The sequence below is a fragment of the Arachis ipaensis genome, chromosome B5 (assembly GCF_059453495.1).
Source record: "Arachis ipaensis isolate K30076 ecotype BB chromosome B5, ASM5945349v1, whole genome shotgun sequence".
Lineage (NCBI taxonomy): Eukaryota > Viridiplantae > Streptophyta > Magnoliopsida > Fabales > Fabaceae > Arachis > Arachis ipaensis.
The window spans coordinates 5,348,879-5,361,749 of NC_142440.1; the positions used below are offsets into that span (position 1 = coordinate 5,348,879).

Consider the following 12,871-nt stretch of genomic DNA (forward strand, 5'->3'; position numbering starts at 1 on the left):
ACCAAGATAATAATATCTACAAATTAGATAAATATTAATTTTTAGAAAAATGGAATATTATGTTCAAATAATAAATTTAAACGAACTTGAAGGATTTGATACATCAACTTGTGAAACCAGATGATGAGGTATGATTGCATAAGTTTCATTTAAAGAAAAATGGGTCAATGCTTATATATATTGTAACACCCTACCACACAAAGCTTTACGCTTAAGTCGTAAAACAGAGGTGATGTGGTATTACGACCTCTAAAATAAAATAAGTACATATAATAGCAGAAGAGTTATAATATGCTAGGAGCCTTGAAGGATAGGGAAAATAAAAATCGCGAGATAAAAGCGCAACGCTCAAGGAACGAGTTAACTTGCATGCTAAGAAAACTGTAACTGTCAAACATAAGATAACAGAAGTAGGAATAGAGTGCCAAAGATACAAAATATCAAGCTCCTAACTCAGCCTGCGAAGTCAAGACTGGCCGGAGAATATTTACACATATATATACCTACATATCCAAAACCCAAAAGTACATATACACAATCCTGCCTCTCCATAAACCTCTAAGAGGATCAAAAAGAATAAGTCATGCGGAGAGAAAACTAAGTACATATATATACATCATAGCATAACAAAATATCCCAGTAACCACTCCGCTTCAAGAGTCCAGACGCCTAACGAGATGCCTCTCGACCTGCATCTGAAAATTAACAACATAGTATGGAATGAGAACCGGAGGTTCTCAGTATGGTAAAGGTGCCACACACATAATATATAAGGTCCTGGGAATGCCAGAGGCAATCCTAGAACGCCGACACTCAGATTGTAGAGCTTAAAGTATTAAACAGAAGCCATAAAAGACGGTTTCCTAAAAATATTTAATCCTAACTTAACTTAACCTTAAATCTAAGTCCTATACTGCCATTCCTCCATACCTCCAAATTCCATCATGCATTTTCACAGACAAATAAACAGGTAAAGGCAAACACAAGAAAGTTACAACTACTGCAGGTAACAAATACACATTTAGCATGGCAAATACAGATAGGCACACCCAATTAGAGCACAAGCAAGTAATTCAAGTAATATGCATATGATGCATGCCTGTCCTATGGCTGATGAGGCTCATCTGTCGGTTATCCAGCCAACCCGACAAGTCTGAATTGTCCTTAGACTGTCCCCCGACGTGCATCCCCAAGAGTCTATGCATAGATTTTTCTCAAATAATCAATATTGCTCAATGGGGGTAACATTCCCGGGAATTTATATAGTGCCCGGTCACACTTACGTCGTAGGGTCAACAGAGTATCGAGTTTTCAACCTGGTACACGTGGTGGCAAGCCACGGCACTTAATCCAGGGAATCTCGTATCTCAGATTATTCAAATTCATAAGCCATATAAATAATTCAATTATAATTCCTCAACATCCACATCATTCTCAATTGCATCTCATTCATCATCATACATTAAACATATTCAATCCTTATCCTTCATTATATCACCTCCCATTCCATCCATCAATAGTTTCAATTCAAAACATAATTCATTCTTTTCTAAGAATCAAACTTCAAACTTAAAACATACTCACTATCTTAATAACTCAAAATCAAACCATATAACCTTTAAATCTAAATCTCTTTTAAATAATCATCTAAATAAAATCTCTAATTTTTTATAAAATTTCGGCAGCATCTCCTCTAAAACTCGGACTTTGCCACCCTTTTCGGGTCCAAACCTGCTTTCTTTTCAATTCAACATACCCTTCCTCATCATCATAACAATCACCACAATAAATCTACTTCAAATCAACAATTAAACTCATACAATATTCAAATCCAACAACCAAAATTCAACTAAGGATCATAGTTCACAAATCCTAGGCTTTTAACACAAAATACCTCATTGTCACAACAACCTCCACAATAGTTATACCTCAAATCAATAATTCACCAAATCATTAGTTAATCAACAATAACATTCAACCATAATTCTCTCCAAATTAACATAACAACATTCACCATCCAAAATTAAAAACTAATTATCCAATAAACTTCAACCAAATATATTCATCGATAAATTACTAAACATTAAACATACACCTGCATTCCAACTTATCCAATGGTCATCTAGCCTAAGTTTTCACAGAACATTATATATTAAATGCAAGAAACCTAAACCATACCTTGGCCGATTTCCACGTAACGACCAAAGCTATTTATTCAAAACCAAGACAATCCCTCAAAACTCAACTAATCCGCTTCCTCCAAGTTCCAGTATTCACAATTTCAAGCTCCAATTATTTATTTTCAACCTAATACATATTCATAATACATATATACCCAATTTAATACTCAAAGCTCAAATTTAATGAAAATAAAATAGAATTATCGTATCCTCACCTTACCCAAGCTTCACACAAGCAAGAGTGAACGTTTCTCTCAAGCTAATTGGATCCTAAAACATCAAAAATCAAAGAAATTCAATATTCCCACTTAAAATTCGAAAATTGGGGGAAGATGAAGCTGAGAGTGAAATAGCAAGTTACCTATGAAATTGTTCCGGTAGAAATGTAGAGCTCGACGCGGTGAACGCGTGGCCGCAAACGGTGCGGCGATCGGAGCTCGAACGGAGAAGTTACGGCGTACGGAAGTTAACGTGAGGGTTTACGGGAATGTCTCGTTCTTCTTTTCCCTCTGAAGCTTTCAGCTTCGTTCACGTTGAAATGAGGGGGACAAAGGCTTGGGTTCACTTAAAAGGGCTGGTCCGGTTGAACCGACAACCCGGTTCGGGTCCGGTTCAACCGGTTCGGTCCTTTCGGTCCATTTTTGGACCGTTTTCTTCAAAATTGGTGTCAAAATTCTCGTTTCGATGAGCTCTACCCTATTTTGATATAATATTTGCATTTCTAATCCTCCTTATTAAAAAATAATTTATTAACTAATTATCTACTAATTTAACCGGGGTTTACATATATAAGCATAGCTGGTAAACATTATTACATTACATTCGTAACTAATTTTTAATTGTATTCTATATTTTTTTTTTCTCAACTACATACATGTTTTAATTTCTTTATATATACATATAAATTGTTGTTCATCATTTTTGTGATTAGGAAGTCAGAACAATTTTGTTCAATGTTATATATGTAAGTCACAATCATGATGAAGAACCAATTGAAAGTATATGCTTGTAGAAGAATACTGAAACTTATGATTCAGCATAATGGTTTGGTTTTATAAAGATATATGTTTTTTTAATTTCCCTATAGTTGCTGAACTCTTTAGATTTCCTAAATTATTCTTAAAATATTATTATTTGGTAAAGTGATGTAAAATTTATTTTCAACAAGCAAAAACTATAAGAATAATATTTGATAAAATTATTCTAATCTTAGATATAATACATATGAATATTAAATAGAATAATTTATCCTTTAATAAATTATTAAAAAATAAAAGATGACTCATTTTATAAATTTGCCCTTGCTGTAAATAGTGATATCTTCAATAACAAAAGAAAATAGCCCATTCTATATAAACTAAAGTATTTTGTGAAGTGGGCACTTAAAACATTACATTAAGTGACTTTTAAAATTAGGATTTGTTTTTAATTTATTTATAAAATTGGAAAAAAATCATAATTTTCATAAATAAGAATACTCTAAAAAATTAACCATACTAAACTAAATCTAAACCTATCTAGGAATGCACATTTTAAATAAGAAACCTAACCTAATCCTGAAGTATATATTTGTTTTCAACCAAACTGAGCCAAACTTCTTCCATTTGTTTATGTTTGTATTTTGGGGGAATGATAAAGAAAAAGAGGTAAACAAGCATATAGGAATTTAAACGGAATAAAAAGATACATTGAAATTGAAATTGGAATAGAAAATAAAAAGGATATATTAAAATTGAATAAAAAAAAATCATTTTACTTTTTATCTAATTTTTTGACGTAATAAGAAAGAGACTTCTCAATCTAAATTATCCATGCCATAATTTAGGAATTGAATCAAATGAACTCTTCAACATTTTACTCAATTTTCTAATATAACAAGAGAGGGACTCACACAGTCTCACTTGTCCACACCATTATTTCATCACAAAATCAAAAGAGAGGTTTTCACGCCTCTAATTTCTGAATCGACTACCATAATTCATAAGATATATATAATTTCTTATTAAGTTAAAATTAAAAAAATCTAAGCTTATAACAAAGTCTACTTTAATAATTAAATAAATAAATTAAAATATATCAAATTAAATTAAATATTATAAAATATAATTTAATAAATTTTAAATAATATTTAATTTTTTTATATCACGAATATTTAAAATATATATAAAAAACCGTATTTATCGTTGTTAACCATGCCATCATTCTTTTTAAGTGAAAATAACGACTTAAAGGAAGACAATAATAACCCAAACCTAATGAGTTTAAATTAAAAAGTATATTCAACAAGAATTCTTATTTACATATCATTAAATTGCATTCATGTCCCAACTATATACCCTACCACACTCGAACAGTTACAACTAAACATGTATTCAAAAAACAGTGGTTGATGGCTTAATCATATCTATCAAATATCAATTATCATTATATATACAATATTTTGGTGTATTGATATATATATATTAAACTACTCTTTTATCGTAATCCATGACATTTAATAAAAAAGTTTGATGATCCATAAATTCAATCTAATAAAATACATAATTTCAATTATAATTTTAATCTTTATTATTTTATCTTATTTTATTTTTATTTTATATTTATTTGTTTTTATTTTTATTTATTTTTATCTTTTATAGGCCAATACTCTATATATATTTAATTTTACATTCATAATTTACAATACAATTCAATTCAATTCAATCAATTAAAAAATACAAAGTACAATATTCTTCATTTTTTTTATCTCATTCTTTCATAATTTTATCATAGTATCAAACTTACTATTCACAAACAATTCAATTTCACATACGAAGATGAAGAAATTCTTCACCAAATTAAAATCGTACTACTGTCCACGTCCAACTACTAATAAAAAGAAGTTATCGAAGTTTCTATCGTCCAGTGGCCGCATCACGAAGGATCGTCGTATCAGCAGCGTCGATAACTGATATAATGTTTAAGTGATGTGATGTATTTAGATTTGTGTTGATAACTGATAGTTAAATTTTTATGCTATTGGAATTACAATTGTACATAATGGAACAATTAGTTTGACTTCTATGTTTATACCATTCTATTTCAGATAAATTTTTTTTTTAAAAAAAAGTACAATATTTTTCATCTTTTCTTATCTCATTCTTTCACAGTTTTATCAAAATATATATATATATATATATATATATATATATATATATATATATATATTTTTCATTGCCACAGCCTAAAGCTCGAGGAGTTGAGGGTTTAAGTCAAAGAAGGCAACTTATATTAAGCACTAGAAACCTCATTCCACGAAACACATCGTTATTATTCATCACGATATCTAATGTTTCAAGAAATTCCAAGCACAATTCAACCTTAGCTTTCACAATTTTTTTACCTAGTCCAAATGAAGAAAATGGCACCATCAATATCCCTTTAATTTTATATCGGAGACATACACCAATCTATACTAGATATTATCGCAATAATGACATGATTGAATCTAATAATTCTAAGTTCTTTTCTCTAAGCTTTTTTCTTTCTCCTTTAATTTGCGTATATTAACCGTATCATTGCTCGATGTTTATTATGTCTTATGATTTACAAAAAGGAATTATATTATTTATTAATTAAAGAAACATAAAGGAATTAATTAAGGATCTATTATCTATAAAGAGAATTGGTTGTTTTTAACTTTAGCTATAGAGAATCAAACCTGAATTATTTGTGCATCAAAAACAAAAGAGGAAAAAAAAAAGTTGGCAAGCTAGCTATCAATGTTTGGATTGAGATAACGACTTGGCAACACCCTTTAAGTTAAAAAGAATTTGCACGAGTTGGAGCAAGTAGACAATTTTGTGTATTGTTTTTTCAGTCACTAATATTGGAATGATGCTTTTAAGCTAACCGTGCATACAATAAAGTACTCAATCATTCTATCTATTTTTAATTTTTTATTCTTGTTATGGACTAGCTAGATATGTCAAGATTCTCCAGATTAATGCTCAAGGCTTAGTTTGGAATATATATTATTCAGTTAATTAGTTGTAATTGTAATGTGAATCTATATAGTTTAATGAGTGGATATGCATTCTCTATTCATCACTATACACTTCTAATTGAGAATGCATGCCTTGGTCTACGCTACTTCTTAGTAAATTAATTTATAAACTCATAGGAATTATTTGTAAAATAAATCTTATACTATTCTATTACAAAAAAAAAAAAAAAAAAAGAAAGAAAGAAAGAAAGGCAACTGTTGGTGTGATGAATCATTGATCAAAGTCAAAAGTAAATATTATTAATTAGACGAACATTAAGTATAATAATAATAATAATAATAATAATAATAATAATAATAATAATAATAATAATAATAGTAATGTACCCTGTTCTGACCTGGCCAGAGGTTTGTACATAGTGTGTTTGGAATCCATGTTCCGTATTAGTCACATGTTATGCACAAGAACTGTCACCTCCATATATGATTTCAGTAGTAATAATGAGATTTAGATCCTCTAAAGTTTGAATTTCACTTTAGAGAGTAAAGTGTGATCTTTCACCATTGATTTCATAGGTGGGACCAAAAATAAATATGAAAGAGAAACTATTCAAGAGTAGAAGATCACACTTTACTCTCTAAAGTAAAATTCAAACTTTAGAGGATCCAAATCCGTAATAATGTGCTAAAAAAATATCCAACTCGTACACATGCATAATCATAATCATAAATAGGAGCACCCAAATATTAACATATATGTCATTTTAATTTTTAAAAATATTTAATAATAAAAAAATTAAATAAAAATAGTCAGAATTAATTTTATTTAATATTATTAATTCTAATAATAATTAATGAATGACAAATAAATCAAGTTCTAATTATTTTTTTTATTGTTTTTCTAACATTATCGATTTATTTTTATATATAAAATATACTATAAATAAAGCAAGTTTCATTCATTTTACTTAAAAAACAAGACCTTTTTAATTTATAGTTAATATTTAATAATGGAAGATTAGAACCATTAGCTAGTGTAGTAACATAGCATTCAAGAAACAAGAATCTATTGAGTCAGTTATGGTTTGTTAGTGATTCTTGTAGCAATTCTTTAGTCCTATATAAGCACCATAATAGTTAGGCATAAGTAGACTTTTGTATTCTACAATTTAGTGATGATAATTCCAATCACTTTCTTCTTTCTTTAGCAATTTTTTTTTTCTGCTTTTGTTCATACTCTTTGCTGCAACTATTCTGTTAATACCAATTAGCTTTTTTATTATAAAATTATTGCTTTTTGACCCTCACTTTTTGGATAGTTTAGTATTAAAATTTAGTGGGTAGGATTTAAAATTTAGAGTTTAGAAATTAAGATTTAAGACAAAAGTATAATCTTAAAAAAATTATTGATATTGACTGAAAAATAATTAATTTTCTAGTTAAACTCTTTTACTTGAGATGAATTCATTATATACATGTGTAATATTTCTTTATGTATAATTATTAGCTTTTTTTTTTGTTATAAAATATAAATAATGGAATAATAGAAGTTGGGTAACTTAAATATTACTATGATAATACATTGTATCTACATGCATCGCTCATCTTTAAAGTTTTGATTAATTGTATTAATCCTCTTTGTGCCTTAATTTTAAGATTGGTTTTCTAAAGTAGGTGAAGAAGTTACACATATTGAATAGAATGGGGGAGGATTTAAAATACGTACCAAAATTAAATAAGTGGAGGCATAAATTATATATTATGGCAATTAGGAGGGAGGGGGTCAATATATATATAAGGGAACAAACAATTAGAATAATGCATTCTTACTCTTTTCATGAGAATTTATTTGACAAACATCGAGTAGATGGTTAAAATTATACATATTAATTAAATTAGTTTTTAACATTTTTCATTCAACGCCAACTAAATTTGTTTTCAAACTTTCATGATTCATATTCTATATCCACGTACATTCTTCTAAATTCACCACAAAAAAAAAAAAAAAGTTTAAAATGGCATTGATATTATAGCAATTTTTAATATTAGGATATTATGGCATTTTTTGTTGCTGCCATAATTAATTATATATTTAGTGACGGTTCTGGTAATTATGACGGTTTTAAACCGCCGTTTTAAATAAAAACGATATCATTATACGTTGGTAGAAACAGCGGTTAAAAACTGCCATTTTAAACAAAAATGATACCATTATATTTAGATAAAAACGGCGGTTAGAAACTGCCATTTTAAACAGAAAAGATGTCATTATATCTTAGTAAAAATGGCGATTATAATGGTAAAAACGTCAGTTAAAAACCACCATTTTAAGTGGAAATGATGCCACTCCTACCTGGTAAAAATGGCGGTTATAACTGTCATTTTAAACGATTCAAAAATCGCCGTTTTACGTGGAAATAATGGCGGTTATAAACCGTCATTTTAACCTTAAAAAAACCGCCGTAATAACTAGAATGGCGCCCAGAATATCGACATTTTTTGGAGGCGCCTTTTTGGTAATAATGACGGTTGGAACCGCCGTAATTTTCAAAAAAGCTGCCATTTTAACCATTTTTTTTTTGGTAGTGACTAGTGCGTTATTGATCATTCCATGTAAGCCTTCTATTAAAAATGTGGATAATAGCATAGAATAGTTATTACTTAAAAGTGTGTATAAAATTTATAAATATAAAAATTTTGAGTTAAGTTTGTCACAATAACTATTTTAAATTTACTGACCAAAACATTTATTTAATGAATATATATATATATATACAACAAAATATAAACATATATAGAAAAGATCGTAGAATAGACAATTAAAAAACTCTAATGCAATATTAATTCACCCTTATATTAAGGGAGGTGCTATTTTTATGTTTTTATTCATTTATTTTTAAAACAAATATATGTGTAAGTTTTATGGTTATATATGTTAATATGTATGTTATGAGTTATCCCATGAATAATCCATGGATGTTCTACGTAGGTCCTATATTGATTAAGTTATTTATTTTCACGAAAATGACCTGAAATTGGAAACGAACAAGGTTTATGTTAGCTACTAAAAAATTATTGAAACATAGCCCTACGTACCTTTATTATTGGCTTCTTCTCATGATGACCGTCCAACACCGACAATGCAAAAAGAAAAGGATATTATCGGAATTTCAACTTTGTTTTTCTCTCTGATATTTCTAATTTTTTTTTTTAGAGTGCTCTCATCACAATCCACATCTTCCTGCCCAAGGTAGGAACTCTCTAGTACTACTTGCTTTATTGCTTCAATTTACGTTGTGTTTCTATAAATAATGGCATACAATATTGTTATATATAGTCACGATTAACGATTTTATAGTAAATTTGACGATTATAGCAATGGTACCATGATATCATTTGGAGACAAAAAAAAAAAAAAGAAATTTGGTTGTTATTATATTATGTTTTATTTTAGATGTATGATTTTATTGTTGTTAGATTAAGTTTCTGTTTTTTATTGTCTGAAATTATTTTTTAAAGGTTTTGTTAATTTTTATGACAATGTCGAAAAGATACATATATAACTGTCATAAATTGGTTTTGTTTCTTTCTTTTTAGGTCGAGTTTGTACCGAACCATTTTGAAAAACAAATATGTTTGTCTCTTGATTGTAAAAGTTAGAGTCAAAATAGGAAAAAATGAAGAAAATTGAGTATACTTCATTTTGAGAGCCTCGTCCTCCTACTTTGCCAAAGTTAATTAACACGATAGAACTTGGAAGGAATGGATTGCCATTTTTACATATCATGAATAAATTAAAATTAGATTTGTATTTAAAAAGGTCTAATGGTCGAAAATTTTAGGATTCTTAAAATTGCGAGTATAACCGAAAGAATTTGTTTTTTTATTTTTTTTATCAAAGTCTTTTATATATATTTTTTATAGGGTTAAATCGTAACTCTTCTATAAAAAAAAGAATTACAGAAGTAAATTTGATGGGTTGGAAGTCAAAATTTTAAAGTTATTATTTATATTTGAATATAACACTTATTATATTGAGTATAGTTTTAAGAATTGGATTGAGTCAAAATGAGACAAGTTTGGTTTAAGGAAAAAGAATATAGTTATTAAGAATCGGTAAAAAAAATGAAAAACGATAAAAAAACTAATTGAATTTATTTGATATTTTTATAATTAATCGTTGATTTAAAATAATAAAAAATTATTTTAAAAAAGTATATATTTCATATATAATAAGAATAAATATTATTTTAGTTTCTATAATTTGATATTAAAATTAAAATCGTTCATAATATTTTTTTAAATGGTCATTAACGTCACATTTAATATTAAAATATTTTTTAAACATAATAACTTTTTAAATGACAAAATTACTCTTTGTTTTATTTTAGTTGTATCCACTGCATTCTTCTCTCCTTCTCTCCATGGTTACCACTACCAACAATATCATACTTTAAATTTTTTAAATTCAACCTAAATAACAACAAAGAGCTTCTCCTTTTAAATGCAATAATAAAGAAAAATAGGGCAACAAAACAAAACAAAGACATTGGTGGTGGCGAAATCTAAACCCTAACAGCGTGGACCGTGGAGGAAGCCAATGAAAGAAAAGGAGGAAAAAGCTGCCGAGAGAAAGAGATGAAGCTGGTGGGAACTTCTAAGTTGCTGTCATTATTGCTGTTGCTATAACTTTTACTCTCACCGACCAAAAGGAGAAGGAGAAGGAGAAAGAGAAGGAGAAGGAAAAAAAAGGAAGGTGGAGAAAATTACTATAATAATACATTGTATCTACATACATTGCTTATCTTTAAAATTATGATTAATTATACCAATTCTCTTTGTGCCTTAATTTCAAGATCGGTTTACTAAAGTAGGTGAAGAAGTTACACATATCGAATAGAATAGGAAGTAAATAATCATTTTTAGCCATAAAAGATCTAAACGCTGATAAAAGTAACCACCGAAGATTTAAACTAACTTTGTAATCATCAGAATTTGACTCCATTTGACAATTCTAACCAAATATTAATTTTGGAGTGACGCCGTTAGTTATATTCCAATATGAAAATAATTCATTTAATTAATAAAAATTTGTGAAATGAAATAAATATTTGTTTAACAAATCCATCTTTGTCTTACCAAATCACACAAAAAAACTAAGAACCCAATTTGAAATGCATTGAGACATTTTCACAAACGGTTGATGTGCATGTTAACATTAAGACGAACTACTATTACTAATTATACATCGCTCTTCTTTAAAATTATGATTAATTGTATCAATCCTCTTTGTGCCTTAATTTTAAGATTGGTTTGCTAAAGTAGGTGAATAAGTTACATATATCGAATAGAATAGGGAGTAAATAATTATTTCTAATCATAAAAGATCTTAACGCTGATAAAATTAACCGCTGAAGATTTAAACTAACTTTGTAACCATTAAAATTTGGCTCTGTCTGACAATTTTAATCAAACGTTAATTTTGGAAAGATGCCGTTAGTTATATTCCAATACAAAAATAATTCATTTAATTAACAAAAATTTGTGAAATGAAATAAATATTAGTTTAACAAATCCATCCTTATTTTACCAAATCACACAAAAAACTAAGAACCCAATTTGGGATGCATTGAGACATTTTCACAAACGATTAATGTGCATGTTGTTGAGTCTACAGCGAAATTTTGACTTTTAATAGATACAAAATAATATGAAATTGAACACTACTCACAATAATGCACTCGCTATATATTTTGTAAAGAGGAAAAACAATATGAAAGATTTCTTCTAACTAACTCTATAAGATGATGTGAATAAGGATATTGTTATTGTTATTCAATTACAATTCTAGAGACGTATATATAGTATCTCTATGCTATAACTTTAACGAATAAGAATAAAATTCTCCGATAAAAAACTCCTTAGTAAACATTTTGAGTTCTCTCCTATTAAGACTCATTTACTTCCTAAAATTACCCTTATCCTTCCTTTATTCTCACAATTCTCCACCTCGGTCACAATTTGAAATCTACTCAAATTTTGGACGATCAAAGTATGGTATTCGTATCCCCATGCCTAACATGGAATAATATTGAGCAATTACAAACAGTGTTGGAACTTGCTTCCGATACTACGTTAGTCAGCATGTCTGCGGAATTTTCATCTGTGTGTACTTTTACAAGAGAAATGTTGTCTTTCTCTATAACATCATGCACGAAGTGATATCTTACATTAATATGCTTGGTACGAGCATGATGAACCTGATTTTTAGCCAAATGAATTGCACTTTGACTATCACAACTCAGATTCACGCAATCTTGTTGAAATCCCAAATCATCTAGAAGACCCCTTAGCCACAATGCTTCTTTCATCCCTTCTGCTACTGCCATGTACTCGGCCTCTGTAGTAGATAGTGCCACTGTAGCTTGTAACATCAATCGCCAACTAACTGGAGCACCTTGTATTTTATATACATAACCGGTCGTAGAACGTCTTCTGTCTAGATCACCAGCATAATCAGAATCAACAAAGCAGTTGATTTGACATGATTTTTCACTAAAGCACAAACCTATGTCAATGGTACCCTTCAATTACTTTAATATCCACTTGACTGCTTTCCAGTGTGCCTTACCCAGATTTGTCATGAACCTGCTAACAATACTGATTGTCTGTGAAATATCTGGGCGTGTACACACCAAGCATACAT

At 28.7% G+C, this 12,871-nt stretch overlaps 1 long non-coding RNA gene across 1 annotated transcript; it reads right to left on the bottom strand.

Moving 5' to 3' along the window:
- Positions 1-370: 370 nt before the first annotated feature.
- Positions 371-2,727, bottom strand: LOC110271928 (uncharacterized). The gene is made up of 4 exons (XR_015883242.1): positions 2,542-2,727; positions 2,396-2,450; positions 2,179-2,307; positions 371-695 (listed from the first exon to the last, which is right to left on the bottom strand). It is a non-coding gene; the product is annotated as an uncharacterized LOC110271928 (long non-coding RNA).
- Positions 2,728-12,871: the final 10,144 nt, after the last annotated feature.